Below are 23661 nucleotides of genomic sequence, written 5' to 3'. Positions count from 1 at the left end.
TTACTTTAAGGCTTTACGTAATTTACAAACATTATTTTTTTATCGAAATATACGTGTATTATATATACAAACGTTTTTCAATAAGACAAAAATCACTTACCGTTTTCAATAATTTTCACTGAACCGTTAAAGTCACCATGGACACACGCACGGCACACACATTTTTTTTATACATATCGAATCGAGTTTGAAGCACTGACACTGTATTTAAGTTGTTTCGTAACCTGAAACAAAATATTACCATTATTAAAACAAGATAAAAATATAAAATTTATCTTTACAAAAGCATATCTTAGAAACAGCTTTTGATATCCCATTTTTTTTTGTAGCATTGGTTGGCGGACGAGCATATGGGCCACCTGATGGTAAGTGGTCACCGCCCATAGACAAAGGCGCTGTAAGAAATATTAACATTCCTTGCATCACCTATGCGCCACCAACCTTGGGAACTAAGATGGGCAAAAACCCTTTCTCTTAAGAAGAAAGTGAGAAGGCTGTTAAATGTTAACTAAGTGTATCATAATTATATTTATCTATAACTCCCACATTTATCATATTATATATCAGGGTAAATATGTATATGTGTGTCTCGACCTCATACCCGGGTACCCGCGTAAACTTTCGCACTTACAATAAGCAAGCAACTGACTTGATGACAGTTTACTTAGCGAAGCTCGTCTGTGAACTGTAGTACAGCTCACGCATAGCCTAAAGACCTCTTGACGACGATGACTGTCTAAACTGTGTGTGTGTGTGTGTGTGTGTAAGTGTGTGAATATATATCCCTACTGTGTATGTAAGGAGTCCGCAGTAACTAGTTAGGTTCTCGTGTCGATAAAAGCAAAAAATTGCAATCGACTAAAATTAATTAAAGAGTTTTTGTTTAAAGATAATTTGAAGAGTATGATCTATATATCATAATTGATAAACCATTTATTAAAAACTAGATGTCGTCCGTGACTTCGCTCGCATTTTAGTGATTGGTCGTCAGGATTACGCCATAAAAAAGTAGCCTATGTAGTTCTTTGAACTTCAAGCTTGCTTCATACTAAATTTCATCAAATTTGGTTCACTGGTTTGCCGATAAAATATCAACAAACAAACAGACACAAGACAAAGTAACTTTTGCATTTATTAACCATACAATGTATTTAAAATGGTAATCCATGAAATTTCGACTATGATAGTGGCTGGAAATAAGAACATCGTAATTAAATATCAACAGGTACATCAAAATACCAAAACTGAATAAAAAAATATAGAACGATAGCTAAGTTTTAAAAAAGTAAATGATTATTTTCCTATTAGAATTTAAAAAAAGAACGTTATTCCTATAGCAACTTGACTGCGCAAACCGGAATTCCGAAGTAGTTTTGTGTAGCCGGACCATTAAATATCTCTGCCTATATAGTAATTTTCTTTATCCATGCACCGACCCATATGGATGTTATCAGCTTTCTATAAATACTGCGGCTTCTATAAAGCGCTGTTATTTTTAAGTATGAAGTTCTCCGATAAATACTGTTAATTAAAAATGTTTACTTGTCGCGTTACGCGTTTTATCGTTTATGGTATGGGAAGTGTTGTTTATGATTGGACATAGAGGCGACATTTCTTAGATAATCGATGCACTTGTGCTCGGAAACGGAATAAAGAAGCTTGTAATAAATAATTTATGGAACTTTAATTTATTTATTCATAGGTACACAAACATTAGAACGTACATTGTATTTATTTTACAACCAGTTTCATGCCAAAAATTTGCCTGGAAGAGATCGCTGCTTTAGCGATAAGTCCGCCTTTCGCACTAATGCAACTTTTGTTTAATCCGTATGTAAAATTTAGTTTTAAGTTATGATGCAATAATGAATAAATAAAATTACGAACTAACACAATTTTGAGCTAGATTACATTCCTAAACATGTGCACACGGGTTGCAAACAGTTAAATTAATACAGTCTGGTACTTTTACGAATGCCTGTAAATATCTTATTTAAGGCAAAGGTCTATCCCATTCAGGATATGGTTTGAGACATACCCCATTAATCTGTTCCAGAATCGATTTGTTGGATGAAATTGTTCGAAAATTAAATCAAATATATACGTTCGCTCCTTATTCCATAACGAGCACTAATCTCACTTTAAATAAGCTACCGAATAAGCACGTTCAAATGATTACAAGACTATCATTATCCTATCGACTAAACTGGCTCTTATAAAACGATATATTAAAAAGTTAAACCTATCAAAAGATAATGTAAAAAATAATCTCAACTGCTTGCCTTTAATTACAAAGACACATATTTTTTATCCGACAACCTAAGATAATATCTTAGGTTGTTGATCAGTTTTGTATATAAAAAAAAAAAAACAATATTATTAAAGACATCCAATTAGTTTCGAACGTCTGGAGGCAATATTGTAATTTATAATCAGCAAACGCGAAACGAATATACGAACAAACACACATGTTCTAGATAAAAATACAAAATCAATCATTGAATGGAGAGATTTCACATAATTTGTATTTTCAAAATTAGAACCGATTCGAAAAAATATCCAATGACAAATGACAATAACGTTAACTAAACTACAATTGTTTGAGTTTGAATATTATCAATACGAATATTATAAATGTAAAAGTAAGCTCACACTCCAAAGAAGGTCATAGGATTACTTTATACCTATAATACTATTTTAATACCTAAGGACCAACCCCTAAAATTTTTGGCTTCACATTTAGTGGCTTATATTTATAATCTGTTTCGATTCTCACACATGTGTGTAATAGGTGCTTTTTAGAAGATATTTCACTCTTTGCTTTATAACAAACCAAAGGCCATCACGAAAGATCTGTCTTATTAGACCGGCTCAAACTCAAACCGGCTTACTATATAGAAACAATTCCCTAGGTAGGGAAAATTTATACATAAGTATCCACGAACCGTTTTCTATTATATCCTTTTTTATATTTATATAATCTTTTAAAATCCCCCCATAACCCTCAGGGTCTAGATATCTTTCGAAGAAATCAACTGTCTCAATAAAAAAAAAAGATAGCAAAAGGCAATACAATAAATTGTCAAATTCATAACAAGTTTCTCATTAAGCTAACTAATAAAACCCAATCTGATAATTTATAGCCTATCTATGTTATTTAGATCAACAAAATATAATCCTTTAAAGTATGTATTTAAAAATAAACGACCGAAACGTATTCCATATTTAAATATATTTAAATCGATATTAATCTTTTACATTTTTTTATATATACTTAATATAATTTCTGTTTTTTTTTATCTTTATTATATTTAGATAATCATTCATATTACTTAATATTGAAAAGGGAAAAGGTCAAAATGGCAACTTTGAATCCATGGCAAAATAAATATTATAAATTTATAGCTACTTGGAAACATAAAAATTTAACAAGTTAGTCAAGTTTCCGATATTCAAGCAGTAAGGTGCGCCAGCGCATCCCACGCGTAGCCTTGGCCCGCCAACACTCGCGTTTCCGAGATCGCTCTAACTTTACTAATATTTAACACTTTCTATGAAAAAGATTTGAAAGTGTAAATAAGTATACTTCATTCTTTAAGTTTGTGTTTTGAAAAACATTGCTAAGTTATCTTTTGGGTGTTTTAAATAAGATTTACTTGGGCTTTGTGCAAGCCCATCTGGGTAAATACCACCCACTCATCAGATATTCTACCGCCAAACAGTAGTACTACTAGTTTGAAGGGTGAGTGAGCTAGTTTAACTACAGGTACAAGGGACATAATATCTTAGTTCCCAAGTTTGGTGGCGCATTGGGGTGTAAGGAATGGTTAATATTTCTTACAGTGCCGTTGTCTTTGGGTGGTCGTTCGCCAAAGTTTTACTTTCCAGCTCTATTTCAATATCGTCCAACTGCGTCAGATATTTTATAGAGCACAAGACCCGTGAGCACTGACAAAAGTATTCCTTAACCTGACCCGAAAAATTGTCGCTGAACCAACGTCTCCGGAGTACGTAAAAACTCTTTGAGTTTTTTTTTAAAAAACCCAACCCGCAATTTGAAACCAAACCTTAAAATCTGCTGTCAGTTATCAAAATTTTTAGTATAATTTTATCTTTAATAACCAGAACAAGGGTCGATCTGAACAGTTACCCTTTTTATCTAATCAATTATTTCTCCAGACAACCTTCGAATAAGGTAAGTGTGAATCATAATAATTATCGAAAATATATCTTATCGTTCGAATTAAAATCCAATGGACACCTTTTGCATAAGGATTTATTAAAGTTATTATCTGGCAAAAAAAAAAAGAAAAAACTATTGCGAGCATATTTTGTTTACATAATTATGTAAACAAAATATGTAAAATTATTACGCTTATGTAAAAGAAAACTAATGAATTTGAATTTTTAATTTTAATGTTCCTTTTCCATTTCACTCCACAGACTATTCGAACCAAAACGTCAGAATATCAACTGACAGCCATCCTTGATCTCATGAATCGATTGAAATACACTTATACAAATGCAATTGAGTTAACTGTCACGTAATAAGAGTGAAATAAACAGATTATTTTGTCAAACCGTGATGGAATTAATTTGATCAATTGTAAAAGATGACAAAAATTAAAGCTGAAAGTATTCTCACGTCCGGATTATGGTTTTACAACAATCGAAAAAAACTAAATTAAATTTGTAATATTATACGTTCTAAAACAATATAATTTACCTGCAAATCTATTTATTTAACATTTTATTGCACAACACACACACATCAAAACATATATGGTACAATAGGCAGGTTTAATGCTAAAAGCATTACAACCTTAGAAAGTGCAAGAAGGTATACATGTGGGCGTGTATAAAAAATGTAAATTAATATAACAACAAAAAAAAATAGAACTCATGCATACATACATACATATATACACACATACAGACATCCATACATACATACAATTAATACATATTACACAGATACATAATTTTACTTCAAACTGTTCGAAATTTAAAAACAAAATTTTCGCACAATGTATTATAAGTAATACGATTCAGTTCTTTAATTATTTTTTTTAAATTAAAAATTAATTCCTAATACTTTCTACGCAGTTGAGAATAGTTTATGTAATACTTATATTTTGTATATCTCCAAATCGAAAGTATGATAAGCGAACACCGTTTACTTTGTAATAAACTTAGTTGTTAGCGAGGCAAGGTCGTGATTTCACTTGTTAACGCCCTTCGAGATCTTTTACTTTCATTGAAGGTTTTGTTTATAAGTTATAAAGTTAATTTCGACATGTCATTCTTACTTGGTATTATGCCTTATTACTGACTAAAAATTCGATAACCTGAATATAAAGATATAGTTAAATAGGATATAAAACTAGCCCTTAAGAACAGAGATATCGATATAATACATGACAGATGTTATTATACATATAGGCACTCATATGTATAATTTATAAATTAGTCGTATATTAATGTATAACTTTTAAATTCAATAGTAGTTTAATCAAAAGACAAGACAAATAAAGCTCGGTAGGTATATATATGTATATATATAAAGAAAGAAAATAGTAAATCATTGCATCCGTCAAGAGGCAATCAGTCCGACTACTTAGTGTCATACTTCATCTATATCATCGTTACGTACACAGTGTACTTATTATGAAAGACAGATTGACAGACTGATTATCATTATTATTTAAGTGTCAAATTGTATAATGAATATTTTTTAAATTTCTTAAGATATATCTAGTGTTTTAGCCTCATGTGGTCCCCAAGAGACTTTTGATCCTATAAATAAAAACGAAATAAATTCAAAAAAATAAAATAATTATAAGTGTTAATCGTAATGTCAAAAAACATGGTCTTTTTAAGATTTCTACGTTATTACGATGACGACAGCTAGTAGCTAATCCCTTCTCAAATATCGATTATGCGTAAGATTACCTATATGTTATTTTTTTTTTAATTTAGTACTAAATGACAATTGACGACGGCGTACGTGTACAGAATGCCAAAAAATATTTAAAAAAAAAAAAAAACATTTAATGTAACGGGATGTTAAAAGATAGTCAATCTCATATAATTTTAAACCTTTTACGATACAAAAATTATAAACAGCTTTAGCATATTATAAAACAATTTGAATCCATCCATACATAAATTAAGTTTAATAAAATTTAGCACTAATATTTTAAAAAAAAATACGGACGCTTTGTTTCATAACAGATTATAAAGAAACATATTAAAAAATAATTTTATAATAATTTGCTCGGCTCGGCTATTTCGTAAATTATTAACATATTTGCTTCCGTCAGATTCGCTCGCTCGGAGTGTCGCAGGTGCAAATAGCCAAATAAATAATTACATGCAAATCCGTCTAGCCGTTTTTACGCGATAGTCTAACAAAACCCAAATTTTCACACAATTATAATATCAGTATAATTTATAATTTACGTATGTACATTATATTAACAAGTACATAATATCTATTATTAATATATAATTTATATAATTTTGTATTCATCTTAACTTCTCAACAAAAGCCGCGATTAGCAACTAGTCCTGACTAAGGTCAGAGCCTCGTCATTAGTCACAATGCTCACGGTCGCACGCCTTAAACGAACACACGTATAAACAGATAAACTAACTATGCTCCTTATTATTTAAATGTTAAAGGTTATAATTGTATGACAGCTACGATTGATTCTTAGAATTAGCTTAGCTTCGTATTGTATTATTTGAAATTGGTTACTAAAATATATTTAATACAATGCAAAATAAATAAATTATTTTAATAAAATTTTAAATGAACGACTAAATCTCAAATAAAGTAAAATCTTTTTATTTTATTTGAAATTTAGTCATTTAATTTTACTAAAAATATTTCCCTGTTTATTTATATTTTATTGCCAGCGTTAAAATAAATTTTATCAAAATATCAATAATAATAATCATCCTCCATTTTATAAGTGTTCTATTTTCAAAATTATTATTTTGAAATATATATGTATTAATGCTCCTTGGGGGTATGGCTGACTTTTATGCCGTGACGGGAAACGGCATAATGATCTAATTTGCCGTTATAGCCCCCTCCACCTTACCCCTTATCCTTAGTGTATTGTATATTATATACATCTTTGCTTTATTTGTATTTAATAATAAAATAAGTTTTCTATAATTACAAAATCTTTCAATAACCATCCATTTCAAAATTTTACATTTACTTTGCGGACAATTTTTTTTTTATTAATGAATATAACTGTTATACAAATCGGTAATCACTTCGTAAAAACGTTTTTAGAAATACTTTCATAATTGATACTTCTTTTTAAATTTAATATCACATAACATAAAACTCTGGACTCACAATAACTGTCAGTCAATAATAAATAAAAAAGAAACAATTAAAAACCCTCCGCACGTTCGATACTTGAAACGCATCCGTTCGAAGACAAACAATTTTACCGTTTTTTAAATCATATTTACACAATTCTAATCCCTAATAATATAAAAATAAGAATGCTATTATTATATACATTACCAACAGTTTAATATGTCGCGCGTTACCATGGATAAAGTTTAAAAATACGCAAAAGTGATCACTATCACGTAATAATAAGTTTGAAATTTGGTCGTCGTTGAATTTGATAGCTACCATTATAGTTCCCAACATTGGATCAGGAAACGCAACAGAAAAAGATTTCTGTATATTTATACACTACTGGAATCTTTAGTGTGATTGTGAAATTTGAGTTACTTAATGTTTCATTAACACCATACAATAATAATAAAACGATGTAATTCTTTTTTAATTTTATCTATTTGAACGAATTATTAAAACCTGTTCTTTTCGATTGATGAAAGTTATAGCTTAGAATAGCATATCAACTGCATATGCTTACTTGCTCACTTGGAGTTCGTTGTCATTATTTATTATGTACAGATATTCATGAAATAGATGTCAGTGATATTCCGACACAGACGGTCAGATACAAAAAGCCTTACTAAGTACTTAGAGCTCATGCTCTCAATACAGATACACATATCTGTCTGTATATCAGTAAGATATGAACCTTCAGACAACTCTGTGGTCCTCAAAGAACACGATTCGCTGTAAGAAATATTAACCATTTCTTACATCGCCAATGCACCAATAACTTTGAGAACTAAGATGTTATGTCTCTTGTGCCTGTTACACTGGCTCAATCACCTTTAAAATCAGAACACAACACTACTGAGTACTGCTGTTTGATGGTAGACTTACCACCAAATAAACTTATACTGTTTTACCTTAAAATATTGTAGAGTTGTAATTTTATGATGTATTCTTTAAAGTACCAATAATAGCATTATATTCTTTAGAACTACATAGAATATAATAGTGAATCTTTTAAAACAAAAGAATTAATAAACGGCAATAAAAGCGTCACAATTTATCGCATATTAGTAATAGTATAAACACAGCGCGATCGTTCAAAAAATAAATTTGAAAATAAAATGTTATCAATGATTTAATGTGAGATATTATAATATGCATTATATATTTATGTTAATAATAATAGCCGCCTTCATAAAAGCCTACAGAATATTGAAGAGGGCGCCAAATCATTGCGCAACAGCAATTCGGTCTAGTTATGTTCGAGATCAATAATCAGAAAATAATCAACCTTATCTAAAATATCTAGATTTAAAATCTAAAATCTAATCTAGATAATATGAATTAAAGTTTGCCAATAATCAATCAACATAATACACATAATAATATTTTAAAACCATCTTTGAATAATGGAGAATATTCATTTTATACGAAAACTTCAGTTTATATATGTCGTTTTTACAACATAGTATGAAACGTAGTCGCTTCCCGCCGTCTGTACGCTGAGATCTTTTAAACTACGCAAAGGATTAAAGCGGTTTTCATCAATAAACTGTGATTCAAGAGCAAGGTATAAATGTGTATCACAGTCGAGAAAAGCCGGAAATTTCACCTTTCCTAGCCGAAAAAAATCAGAATTTTTCTTTTAATGTTTGTTTTGAAAATAAAAGTTGAAAATAGATCTTGGTTGTACCCGTGCGAAGCGGGGACGGCTATCTAGTTAAGATTATGAGGTTCGAATATTTATACATAAATATTAAGTCTATTTAAGATTTGGTTTTGATAAAAAGTACATCATAATATGCTACATAAGGAGGGGGGGAGCTTTATGCCATTCCTATTTTATATACAATTATATTTATATATGTATGTATGTTATTGTATTTTTTATGTAGTATAAGTAAGTATGTACGCCTTAAACTCATAAACTTTATTTTTAGTACATCACATTTTATAGGTAAGACTTTCACCCCCTTAAAATAAATAAAATTATAACACACCGGGAAAGTAATATTAAATAGTAATGCATTAATTTAAAAAGTTTTTATGTCACAAACGTGAAGGTAAATTTCGTAATTTAACGACGTTATCAATGTAATTGTGGTGAAAATTAATATTTGGCTGAGCTTGCGCCGTTTGATCTATTTCCCGACGAGGAAGCGATGGCCCTTAGAATGTGACCCAGCTATATTTGTTCCACGTAGCGAAACGTACGAACACCTTCCGTTTGTGACCAACATCCGTCGTTACAATCCATTTTTATTTTCCCCTCAGGAATTTTAATAAGGAACCTTAGGAAATACACCTATTCTAAATAGGAGAAACTTTTGCTAACAATAGAAATTTATGTTACTTTGTTGAAGGTGCATTTATATTATCAGTACTTTATTGCAGATTTTTTTAAAAAGTTTATTAAGACTTAATTAATCAATAAATCTTATTATTTATTCAAATAATTCTTTTTAGCAAAATCGCTTGAATTTGGCCTGGGGTTCCATCACATAAATGATTGAACACTAGTAGTGTAATGTGTAAAACGACGGTAGTGTTTAGATATCGACGCTTCATTATGAAGTTTACTTGAATAAAATACATTTGATTTGATTTGATTTGACTAATCTTAAATTTATAAAGACAATAACAGCGAAGTACGGGTTTTGTCAAAATTCGTATGGGTATATTACAAGCAACAATCAGTTATTCTTCCGCCCAATAATCAAACTTTACAATGTCAAATTCTGGTGGAATAGACACTGGAGTGAAATAAAGTACTTATATGCATGAGGGATTTCTTAAATCCAATAATTGTAATTTATAATCTATTGAATAGTTCAAACTTCGAACGTTATCAATACGGAGGTAATTTGAAATCGTCTTCTTGTTATTAATGGTATATACAAAACCATTAATGATCTCTACTCAAACAATTTGGCCCAAATCTTCAAAACCTTCCGACCTGCTAACCTAAAACATTTAGAGAAACAAATAGCCATTGAATTATTCATGAAGCCCTTCGATTGAGATCAATCGTTTCACCATTAAAATCCGATGAATTTGAATGACAGTACGATACTTAATGGTGACCATTTTAAATTGCTTTTGGATATGGTAAAGTTTTACGGAACTAGTATTAACTGTGTCAAAGATGCATCTGTTTTTTATGGCCTAGTTCGACGTACCCGTGCGATCGTTTATCAAAATTGGTTAACTTTTAATTTCTCTTCGTTTTAAAAGTGATGGCAATCGATTTTTATTAATGTAAGTTCTCTGATATATTTTACAGATTCTTATTTAACTAAAAATAGGTAGGCAGACTGGCATTTAATCCACTGATGTTACGGGGTTACTATAAGAAATACGATACATCCCTAAAATCTTCAACGAGCCACTAAAATTTGCTTCTAGTTATACTAGTTTACTCATACTAAGCATAGCTGCTTGACGGTAGGATATTACGAATTAATTTTTGTTATATTATAAAACTAATATTATAAAAGCGATAAAAAAATCAGTCTATTTCAGTCAGACTTGTCTGACTGTTGTCTCATAATAAAATCACTGAACCGGACGTAATGAAATTAGATAAAAGTGGTGTAGGAAAAAATGTGCGAAGATTAGCCTTTGCATCTGTGTGTGCAAACAAGGGTGCAGTCTTTATTCCCTTACTCAAATAGTGCCATAACTCAACAGGAACACGACGGGCTTTCCAAGGCATGTGACTAATGACTTTAATTAACCCCATCTTTTTAATAATTCAAATTTGGTACTTCAGAAGTACAGCGAAACAATTTTATCATTACATTTAAAGGCTATAGTAATATTTAACAACATAAAAAAATATACAAACAGTTGTACAAATGTAGGTGTCCGATTATTATTATAAGACTGACATTGACTGTCACGAACGTGCCTATGGATAAACCAGTTTAAAATTTTACCCACGCACCGATTTATTTTAATTGTTACAGAAACTGCCTCATTTGATGTATTTTTTGACATAAACGAAGGCTATTGTCCAGCGGTGGGAAAGTTATTAGGAAATTCAACATCAATCTTCAAGCAATCCATACCACGAAACCTGTTGTCATTTGTGGATCGCAGTGTTCGGTCACTAACACATCGAATCAATACAACAGAGATGAGAATATTGGTGGTAGGACTCTGTGAAAACCCGCCTTATTATGTACCACCCACTCATCAAATAGTACCGCCAAACAACAATCCTAATCGAAGTATTGTTGCTTTCCGGTTTTGAAGGCTGAATGAGCTAGTGTAACAAGTACATGGTCCACAACATCTTAATTCCAAACGTTGGTGAAGCATTGGCGATGTAATTGATGGTGACCATTTACCAACTCTTTTGAAAAAAAGTTTAGGTGTGCCTTAATTTAAAAATATTGTTTCTCAGTTTAAGTTTTTATGTATTTATTATTCTGAATCCAGTTTAACAGTTGCCAAAATTGATGGCCTCGATTCTAATGGTTTTAAAAATCAGAAACATCAATACAACACACCCACACAATAGTTAAATACTTATAAATAAATATAAATAAAATTTACATAGTTATAATTCACTTTTAATAATTATAGGTTATATGTATATGCATATAATTATTATGGACAAAAAAAAATACTATTTCATTATATATAGAGCTTAAGTATATGAAACAGATTACTGTTTTATAATTTTTTTCCAAAGATTCATAAAGAATAATTGTGAAAAATGTTGAATAATTTAATTTAATATACTTGGTGGTAGGGCTTCGTGTTACATAATCTGGGTAATCATTACAAGTACTGTTGACATAAGAACTTAGTTCCCAAGGTTGGTGGTGCATAAGCAGTGTTGATCAACAGGAGGCCCAACCGCCTGCCAATTTTTTATATATAAAAAAGTCATTTAAAAATAATAAGTTATAATGAATCAATTTAACGTTGTGGCGAAAATGTGATTTCCATTACAAACACATTTGGACATGTTGCCCTTAATACAAATCTAAATATCCTTAATTCAATTGGGCTCCTATAAGCAATTTTACAGTATTAAATAATATTATTCAACGGTTCAGAATGTATATTCTATCGAGAAAACCAGCAAGAATCTCATATTAATTAAATATAAAAAAAAATCATATGATTTAAATCCAGTACAGCAGCTGACTGCTGAGAGCAACGAAGGACTAGTAAAGGTCACTTAGAGCTTGATTGATTGAAATATGAAATAATTAATTATATTTCGCAATTCCAAAAATAATTCATATACCTTTTATAGAGATAACAAATCTCAAATACCTGTCGCAGAATTAAAATGAAAATGTCCTCACATTTATCACAATCTTCTACTTACTTACATTATATTATAATTATTGCAATATTGAATTGGTAGAGACCATTCAATAATCCTCTTCAAGTTACAAGTATGCAATATTCTGGTTCATATTCGATTAAAATGTTATCTACGAATTGTAAAACCGGACGCTCAATTGGGCGAGATTATAGCCACACAGTATTTTGAAAATAGAATACATTAATCCAGACTCATACCATTCGAGAATCGTATATAGGAGATGAACTCTTAACTGACAATTACTCTAGCTCTCGGACAGGTTTTTGAAAATAGAATGTACGATTCGGCATCGGACCATTTGCCATAAATGACAACTGCTGCACTTGAAAAGCGGCTGCACTTGAGTTTACCGAACGAACCACTGTAGTGGTGCACCACTACAATATATCCTGTGTTAACTAGCCTCCGTTGTGATTTACTGCCGGGGTCGAATTTTATCCGATCAGTGGGACATTATTATTGTCAATCCAGCCTCATAGTAAAAACAATTTAGAAAAAAAAAACACATTCTTTTTTTTCTCACTGTAATCACTAAATCTTATTTTATCTAGTTGTGTGCATGTTTTTATTTTAATTATTTTCAGGCCTCTTTTCTCAATCATATTCAAATTACTCAATTACTGGCATACATGTTATGGTAATAAATTCAAAAGCTCTATCTTCTAATGATTAGAGTTTTATAGCAGTCGTATAATAACATCCGCAATCTGGGATCGTTTTCGTTCGAACTAACGCACTTTAAGGGTCATAAAATTAACATAGGAAAACAGAAATTAACTACAAAATCCGATCAGTCCCCATAAAACAGTCACTGATCTCCCGTCACCACTGCTATCATTCCACCTTTAAAAATGAAATTTCCAAAAATCCAAATTTTCGATTTTCCAAATTTTTTAATTTCTACATTCATAATTTTTGGTTGTGAGTTAATAGTCACTCAGGATATTTTTTTATGAATATGATAGAATGTCTCGTATCTTTACCAAATATAGTAAAGTACACATTAAAAAAAAATTAAGATAATCCTAAAAAAGCCATTACGTTCGTATCAGATTTTTAAATAAACTACCTTATCAGTTGATAGCGGGTAATGTGTACACAAATCTGAAAACATTTTTATCGCTATCTTTATTGTCAATTACAAGAAATTAAACGCTATTTTATATAATACACTTATCCTATAATTAATTAGGAATATTTATGTATTTTTATTAAATTGTAGAGACGTAATATCTATAATAGACAATTACAAACACAGTCCCACTGTACACCGGCACTATTGTTGTCAGTTGGTGATTTTACTGTGATTTATTTAATTATTAAATGTTCTAATTATACTCAAATATGTGCATAAATTTAGAATATAAGAATATTGTATTTACGTTTTTTTTAAATATATAAACTAGACCACGAAAAAAGACAGACTATCTAATTAAATATTTTAATTTAGTTAATTGTATGTTTCAACCATTTTAAAATAAAACGAAGGTCGATAAATTCGCCATTTATGAAAGAATTTGGAAAATATATTTTTTGAAATGAATATGAATTCAAAAGAGAAATTTGAATTTGTTTTATTTTTATTATATTTTAGTGCTATCTAACGTTTTAGGCTTACATCGATAGATTGTTTTTGACAAAACATTATCTATTGATAAATTAATATAACGGTGACAAATACTTTCTTCGTCATTTACTCACGTACACATATTTAAAAAAAATATATATTTAAAAAAATAAAAATCTTGCAACTCACAACATGGAGCTTAATATTTTTCACAATTCCTGTACCAATAGAAATATTTTTAAAATTGCTTATAAATAAATAAACACATCTCAAAAATTAAACTTCAGCGCAGGACACTAGTCAAAAAGAAAACAAAATTATATTCACACTAGAAACATCAATGGCGCGAATTTGTAACGGTCATAATTTAAAACTCAGGCAAACGCTGACATCCGTATTCCGAAACTTATATAATAAAAACAAAAGTGACATACTTAAATCAGAAGATTTTCGGTAACGTCAAAGTCATCAAATGTCAAATTTACCGCGCGATTTTATTTTTTTTCTCGACACACATGCACACGGTTCGAACGTCGTGAGCGCACTGACGCGCGTCCTTCGACTTTCACTATAGCCGTCTAAACGATAATACTTAGTTGTAGTGCTAAGTTAAGTTTAGCTTAGGCGCGGTCTGAATGCCTAGGTTAATTTTTTTTTTTTGTTATTGTTATAAGTAATTGAAGTGATGGAATTTAATTGGACCTGCTTTGTTTGTATTGTAGTTTGACAATGAATTACATAAGTAATTACATATATAAATATTTTAACAAATAGTATTCTATTCAGTTAGGCATTGAGTTTAGAAGTTTTTCGTTATTTTGAGTCATTAAGATTATTTCTCAAATATCTCTTAAAATAAATGGGGTAATTTATGCCTATAATAATATTAATTAATGTTATTTATTATAATCACTTGAACCACCACAAAAACAGGTAAAGCCTGTGGTCCTGTGCCTGAATTCTTTATGGTCGGATTGTCTGTCTCATCGGATTATGAGAGTGACGCAATAGAGAGTTCACCTGTGTGTTTGCGCACACACTTGTGCACTATAATATGTCCTGCATCTCCCTTGAGATTCTAGAGAAAGTCATCATCATCACTATGACATATTAAGTACCATTTAATTTTTGCAGCGAAACCTGGGTGTTTGAAACTATGATTAATTGATTCAACAATTTATTATAAACTAGCACTAAGGCTTTCCTTGTGTTTGTGCTCACACTTGTGAACTATAAAATATTTTGCGTCCTTACCAAAAACTTATAAAAGTAACATTATTTATTTATATTGGTATCCCGTTTTATAAATATTAAATGTAGCTATTTTTAAAGTTGATATAGATACTCTTGAAGTACTATTTCCTAGTTGCGCTTTACATACTAGGTTGTCAAAATAAAAAAAATCAAGACCTATATTTAGTCTACATATTATAAGCATTTATTTGTCGGTTATTATTTGCTATTAGGAATACTCTTGAAGTACAACATTTTATATTTATACCGGATTTGGATACGGTTTCGGATTGATTTTATTCCGGATATCCGATAGTTTCGGTTACGGTTACGGAGCTCCATAATATATCTGATTATAAGTTACACTGATAGATAATCAGGATATTGACGACCTCCGTGGTCGAGTTGTGTGTACATCGGTTTTCATGGGTACGCCACTCTGAGGTCCCGGGTTCGATTCCCGGCCGAGTCGATGTAGAAAAATTTCACTAGTTTTCTATGTTGTCTTGGGTCTGGGTGTATGCGGTACCATCGTTACTTCTGATTTTCCATAACACAAGTGCTTTAGGTACTTACATTGGGATCAGAATAATGTATGTGATGTTGTCCAATATATATATGGTATTTTATAAGCATAAAATTATAAGTGGATGAAACTCAATGAACTAATCTAGCATTATTTAGACGTGGTTATTTGTATTATTAAAATATAATTGAATGAAGATTAAGCTGTCAATACGAAACAGTCAATAACTATATCTATCATTAGTAAACAACGTGATATGTAAGTTAATAAAAAGGAAAAATATCGAACATTTATACTTAATATTTTAAATGCGAAAGTAACTTTGTATGTCTGTCTTGCTCTTACACGACCAAACAAATCAAATCGTTATGAAGCTTGAACTCTAAGGAATTCTGTCTGTGTGTTGCTGTTTCATGGCCAAACCATTGAATAAAATCTAAGAAATAAGCAAGGATGGCAAATTGGCTTTTTATGGCAAACACCTGACAACCCTAAAACGCAAGCGAACTCTAGACGACAACTACTTACCTATAATTATTAAACACACACATTTCGTGTAAAATGTTTGCCTTCTATGTATAATACTGAGTGTAGCTGGGACCCATCCGTAATGGTATCAAAAACAGAAGATAGAAAGAAATAATCTATATCGATATCCAACGATGAATTTATTACTCGTATGAGTCCACTTTAAATACAAGCCTAGCACATGTGACATTATAGTGCACAGGCGCCTGCACTCACATTACATTATCCCCATACTCATATTGAGATCAGGCGCACGACCTCAGCTTTACCTGTTTTCCGGGACACGGCTTTGTCGCTGCCAACATCGTAATTTCGGGAGTACGGTAACTTAACCCGGATTACAAATCTGGAAATCGAAAACTGGTGACATTTTGCTAAAGACTTAACCAACGAAGTAGTTAAAGTAAATAACTTTAAATATCAAACTCAATCGAAGAATTCTAAGGTGAGTCCTGTGGATGGAATTATCGATTTTGGAGTATTTCTGATTGCACCGAGCGACCACTAAGCTGCCAGGTATATCCATCCTAATTTTTTGACAAATACTTGTGGGTTTATTCCAGTAACAAATTGTCAACTTTTCGCAACCGAATCAAACCGTAATTGTTGTAGTTTAACAGTTTTCATATTCTACTAACACAACGATCCAATTGCGATTCGTTCGTAGTTAGCTCAAAATAGAATCAAAAATCTATCGTAACCATTTTGCATTAGTAGAGTTTGCACCCTGGTCTCCTGAAGATGTTTTTTTAAACTAAATTATAATCAGCATGCACTAATTAATTTAAGCGCCATTTGCGCAACGAAGTTACTCGTTAATCCAATATAACTCGACACTAACGTACTGTACAAATAAGATTATCTTGTATTAGTACGCTCTACATTAATAACAAATAAAGTTCAAACTATATATCTTTAAAACTAATACCTCTTTTTAAGATCATCGTATACCAAATGCCTAACAAAATAATTAAAAATATTTAAAAAAAAAAAAAACAAAAACAAAGAAGTATGAATGAAGAATTTAATTAAATGATAATTAAAATATACTTTATTCAAATTATTTATTACATAGATTTTTAAATCGTCAATTTAGAATTTCAATTGTTAAAACTTACACCGAATTTGAATGTATTAAAACAAGAAACTCAATAGACTTCATTAATTAGAAAAGTATTAAACAATTATCATACATGCAATGGCTTAATAAGTATAACTTTTATTCATTTCGTTAGTCTGATTGTTAATGAGCCAGCTGGTGGTAAGTGATGGTAAGTTAGCGACATTGGAATTGATACAAAATATTAACCATCGATTACATCATCAGAATTATATCCCATGTATCTTTAGATACACTGGTTCACTCGTAGTTACGTACGGTTTAGGTAGTAGTTAATTCAAATATTTTAAATAGCAAGAACCAAATAAGCCACGCGGAAACACATAAAAGAATTCCAACGCGTTTTCCGATGTGACAAATCATACACGCAAACGAACAGAGAGACCGCTTTTATGTGTAAAGAATGCGAACTCCGCTACTCCTTACAATGCAGGACGCGTTGCGTTATATAACTATGTTTTCTGCATATTTACCTTACAATTTGCATACGCTTTGTCAACGGAAATAGTTTAGTTACCTACGCTTATCTGTCTATTATTCTATAGGTATTGAGTCACGATGATTAAATAAGTATATAGCACATTTAGACAGACGTACTGGCATTTTAACTAAGAATTACTGTTTAATAAATATATTTAAACAGGTCGAGTTCGAGTGTTAGTTTCTTGACGTTTCTTCTTGCTGGAAGCTGCTTCCCGAAACAGTGGTAGTGTTTGAATATTGACGATTCAAAAACGCTTCACTGTGAAGTTTAATTGAATAAAATACATTTGATTTGATTTGATTTGAAGAAAGGTGTTATATGTCGTGATTGGCGGTGAATGAATTTATCGTGAGTAAAGTTGGATATGTCGGATGAAAATCTGCCACATGTGTTTTTACCATGATGCCCCTCATAGCCCCTCCAATTCTCCTCGAGAGGCGTGAAGGTCTCAGGCCTGCCCTGGAACGTTTACAAGCTGGTCTTTTTACTTCATGATATTAGCCTGAACAATTCTTCGAAGCCAATATGATTGAAGAGAAGAAAGTTATAAAAACACGATTAACGGCAATTGTATAACATAAAAAAAATTGATAATATCGCTTACATTTGAATTTTCCATAAAGTATTCATTAAAAATATAAATTATTAAAAAAATATATAAAAATGGGGCTCAGTAGATAATGGTTTGAAGAATTTTTATATTAAATCATCATACTATATACAAATATATTTATAAAAACAATTAAAAAAAAACAGATGTCCAACTTATGGTAACAACACAAATGTTGCCATTTTTTCTTTCGTGGATTTCAATGTCAAATAATCTATCAACAGTGTAACTATATAAGAACTAATTACTTACAAAGCCTAAGTATTCTTATTATACCTGTTCATAATTCCTGTAAATATAAGCGTAATAGAGCAACATAAAGTAATTAAAGTTCAAGGTGAACCCTTATAAATCCTTGCTTCCCCAAAAACGGCGAATGTCATGAACGTAGTCTTTTATACTGTGCGATATTTTCGTCGTCTCGATGTTTTTTTATTTAAACTTTTGAGGATATGATAAAGGCAAGGTATTTTTTTTGTGACATTGATTTCAAACACGCGGACCCTTTATCTCTTTCTGTCTTCAGTAATTTGACATTAGGAAGAAGGAGACAACATAGTGTTCGGGTGCACGTATATTTAAACAGCTTTTAAATAATATGAATAATATATATTTATTCATACGTGAAACAAAAATTCTGTACTCCTTTTTTCGAAAATTAAGCGGAGGAAGAAGTATGAAATACTGCATCATTCTGCACCATTGTACACTTTCGACCAATAAATAATCGATCACTAGCTGCATTAAATAACTAACTTACTAAGATTTAATTATCAAGGAATGTGAATTCGCGCAAAAAGTTGGAAATTTACTTAGCGAATAAAATGTTCTGAATATTTATGAGTTCGTGGTTTACAATAAAAAACAAACACAACACAACAAAAACAAGAACATACGAGTATATTCTAGGAAAAACTGTTACAAATAAACTTATTACAAATTATTTCAATCATATTTTAATATTTTATTACAATTTAAAGTCAGTTCAAGACTATATTTATAAAATTTTATTTAAATATGATTAACAGGCTGAGCCACCTGGTCCCCACCATCCATCAAGTCAATTGACAATGTAAGAAATATTTATAATCTGTGCCCTCTTGGCACAAATAAAAGGCAAAACTAAAAAAAAAAAATATATTTAGTCAATACGCCACCCACCTTTGAAACTACGACTTTATTTATTGGAAAAATAATCAACTTAGAGTTAATGCACCTTAATTCGAGTAGAATTTGCTTATGTAGAATGGTATACTTTTTAATATATTGTATGCATTTATTCATATACAGTATTATGTGCATAGCTGAATAGACAGTCGATCATATTATCTTTTCTGTAATAAAATCATAATCATGATCACAATCTGATATCTATTTCTTATGTCTGATTTATGAATGTATGTATGATGATGGCGCTTGTCAATTCCCATGTCAGTTGTCATGTATCATCTAAGTCGCCTCGGTTTTTATATCGTCTAGGTAAGATAAAGCCAACCGAGATTAATGATCAATTTTCCTTCCTGTTTCATTCATCACTTGATCTCCATGCTTACTTAGGCCATAAATACACAAAAGATAACGTGTTACTTTGGTTACATAATGAGCTTTGACTACCCCTTTTTCTCTAAAAGAATACATGCTACGAAAATATTCATTGATAATTTACATAAATAAGAATGTATGTATAATTAAATTAATTGGTAAAAAAATTTACTTGCTATGTAATGAGTTAGAAAAGAGTGTACAGATAGGATCTTAAAATCTTTATTTGCATTTGGATTTATTTCTTGCTGTTGGAGTAATGACCAAGAACTTAAACAACTGATAATAATTCTTTGGACAGGGGCACTGGATATTGATGCGAGATACAGGTTAGAAGAAATCGAACTGACTGAACTCTTAATGGCTTAAACGACTACAGCGCAGAAGCAAACGGTAAAAATAAAAATATCTATACTCTTTTCCGAAAGAACTTAAGACTCAAATTGCAGGAACTTAGTGATATAAGACTATTGTTTTTTAGGTAACACAAGTCGATAATACTAGCGTTTCATTTGTGGATTTAATAAAAGAAAATAAAGTATACTGGTATGTCATTGGAGAATGAAGATGAAGCGAGAACAGAAGAGACAAGAGAAGAAGAATGGAGAATTCCGAACTGGTGGTAATTTACATTAAATAGAACATGTAACAATTCGATTCAAAGGACGCAAATAAATTAAAGTATTTTAATGAATCAGAAGATTATCCCATTAGATCAAAAAGTCGTAAAGACTATGCGACTTGTCGTCGTGTCTCTTTCGACTTTTTCAAAGGGTGACCAGTTTAATACAAACGAAGGCCATGACTTATGATATTGCTTTATACTCACTTTAATTAAAGTTATTACTTATGTACGAAACTGAGATTAAAGTTATCGTAAGAAATACAATTATTTTAGTAAAATAAAAATAGTTATGAACAATCCGTGGTCTCCAAGAATCGTATACAATAGAACATTCCTCAGAGAATACTGTAGAATAAATCGTAACAGTAAACAATAATATCAAAAATGTCTATGAAAAAAATATATTATATGCCAATGCTTAAGACACGTTTTTTTTGTTTTTAAGGAAACGAACGGTCTAAACAATATGCATTAAAATGTTAATTAAGTTGAACCTAAGCCATTCAATTTATCATTTAGAAGTAATAAGTTGCATAGCAAGAATACTTAGAATATTTTACAATACAATACAAATATCCTTTTTTGTACACCCAAGATTAAATAACAAACAAAGATTTAATAAATGTAACAAAGTATGTATAAAAAAACGAACTTATCGAGTGATCTCTTTCTAACTAGAAAGTTCCTCAAGTAGAAGATTTAAAGTTGAATAAGATATTAAAGAGATGAATTTATAGTCGTTAAAAAGTAGCCACAATATAATTATAAAAAATAAACGACATAAAATAAAAATAATTTGCATTCAATGAAGCAATCAAGTATTGGTAATGTTTTAGGAACGGACGACATAGATTTAAAATTAGTTTTTTTAAAAATAAATAAGTATGAGCAGGAATTTTGAGTAAAATTGTATTTTAATTAGCATATTAGTTGAAACAGGAACCACTTCGAGATTCTTGCCGGTTCTTCTCGGTACAGTCAACATTCCAAGTCCGTCGTAGCTCTACATTTAATAAGATCCTGTAAAATTACTTAAACCTGAATGTTTAATATATTTATATAGAGTATACTTTGATTTAGATTTTTTATTTAATCAAGAATCAGACAAAGCAATTACGAGTATTGAAGGTGTCATAAAATACTTTCCAACCGAGCATACAATATGCCTTTGCGACACTAATTTATACGGTATTTGAATGTTAATTCATCGTCAAGATATATACCCAAGCCTCTCGCCCCATTTGCTCGACTAATAATGTTACTATTCTAATTGGCTTTCGCCTTAAACAAATTATGCTATATTTATTAATATTGAAAATTTTCGTGACAATCATTACACAACTTGTCGAAATAGTCTTGTAAGAGGCTAAATACCGTAATTATAATGATTAGTCTAAAGATTTTCATGTAATTATTAAACAGTAGTGCACATGAAAGACTAAAAACTTTGTGGACGACATTTATAAAAACAATGAATAATTAGGGACCCAGGTATGACCCCTGAGGTACAATATAAGTAATTCGAATAAACGAAGGTAAAATACTCTCGATTGACAATGTTAATGTTCAACTTCTGTGATTAAGATACGAGAGCTATCGAAAAAAGTGTCCCCGTACATAAACTTTTATGAGATATTTAGTCTAAATCCTATTCTTATGATGTTATCAACGAGAATTTTATACATTTATCACAGCTGCAGTTTTAGATTTATATTTTCAAAAAACTGGAGGGTAGAATATGGTTGTAAAGAAGATATACAAAATTTGTAAAATTAGTATGATAATTTAATAGAATAAATCTATATGGAGGACTTTTTCATGGCAAAATACATCCACGTTTATACGAAAATACCTCTGCAGCAAAATATACCTCTACATCATTAACCTAAAGTTTATAAGAAAATGTTATAATAGGTACGATATCGCTCTTAAAATAGCAATCAAAAGAGCATTTCAAAGAAACAAAATTATTGCATCTATTCTTTGACGTATTGGAAATATCCGTCTGAGTGATTATCGTAAGACAAATACTAATAAACATTACATTTAATATATAGAAAAAAAAAATACATTTTCGTTCTAAGTAACTAAATTTGTGAAATCAACCCTGAACAGGTTGTTTGACAGGACTATATGATCATTTAATTCTGCATAAATTTTTAACAAAATAAATGGATAAATAAAAAAAAAATACATTATTTATTTGTATCATTAGATATTATTTACTAAACGATTATATAATAGTGTACGTTGTAAACGTTTACATTATATAGTATTGTTGGTTTATAATTATCGTATTGCATATATTAAACATCGTTAATCGTTAGTCCTTTTAAATATTAACCATTTTAGGTTCAGAGCAAACTCCTTATCGTATAAAGAACCATACTGGTTGTTAAATAATTGAACTTCTTATCATTGTTGCTCGTGCTACATTCAATACATAGCATAAATAACTTAAATATACATTACTTTTAATATTAATAATGCATGATATTCATGACTCAAACCTCATCCATCATTAGCGAGCCTTTCTAAATCGAGACACAAAGTACAGGTTATATGTTACCAATACCTAACAAATACAATATTAAGAAATATATATTTGAATTCCAATCTCTATATGTACAAATTATTATTCATAATAAAATGAATGACTTACTGCTAAAACAAACATATTTCACATAAAATTCTG

General features: G+C 30.3%; 1 protein-coding gene across 2 annotated transcripts in view; it reads right to left on the bottom strand.

Moving 5' to 3' along the window:
- Nucleotides 1–14853, bottom strand: part of LOC125071282 (inverted formin-2) — an 88481-nt gene extending 73628 nt beyond the window's left edge. For both annotated transcript variants that reach the window (XM_047681457.1, XM_047681456.1), the window contains exons 1-2: nt 14733–14853; nt 101–224 (exon numbers count right to left, since the gene is read on the bottom strand). The gene's annotated coding sequence lies outside the window, so the exon portion shown is untranslated. The remainder of the gene's footprint in view (nt 1–100; nt 225–14732) is intronic.
- Nucleotides 14854–23661: the final 8808 nt, after the last annotated feature.

The sequence above is a fragment of the Vanessa atalanta genome, chromosome 19 (genome assembly GCF_905147765.1).
Source record: "Vanessa atalanta chromosome 19, ilVanAtal1.2, whole genome shotgun sequence".
Classification (NCBI taxonomy): Eukaryota; Metazoa; Arthropoda; class Insecta; order Lepidoptera; family Nymphalidae; genus Vanessa; species Vanessa atalanta.
The sequence above is the reverse complement of the archived record's forward strand: the minus strand, read 5'-3'. Positions and strand labels throughout refer to the sequence as shown.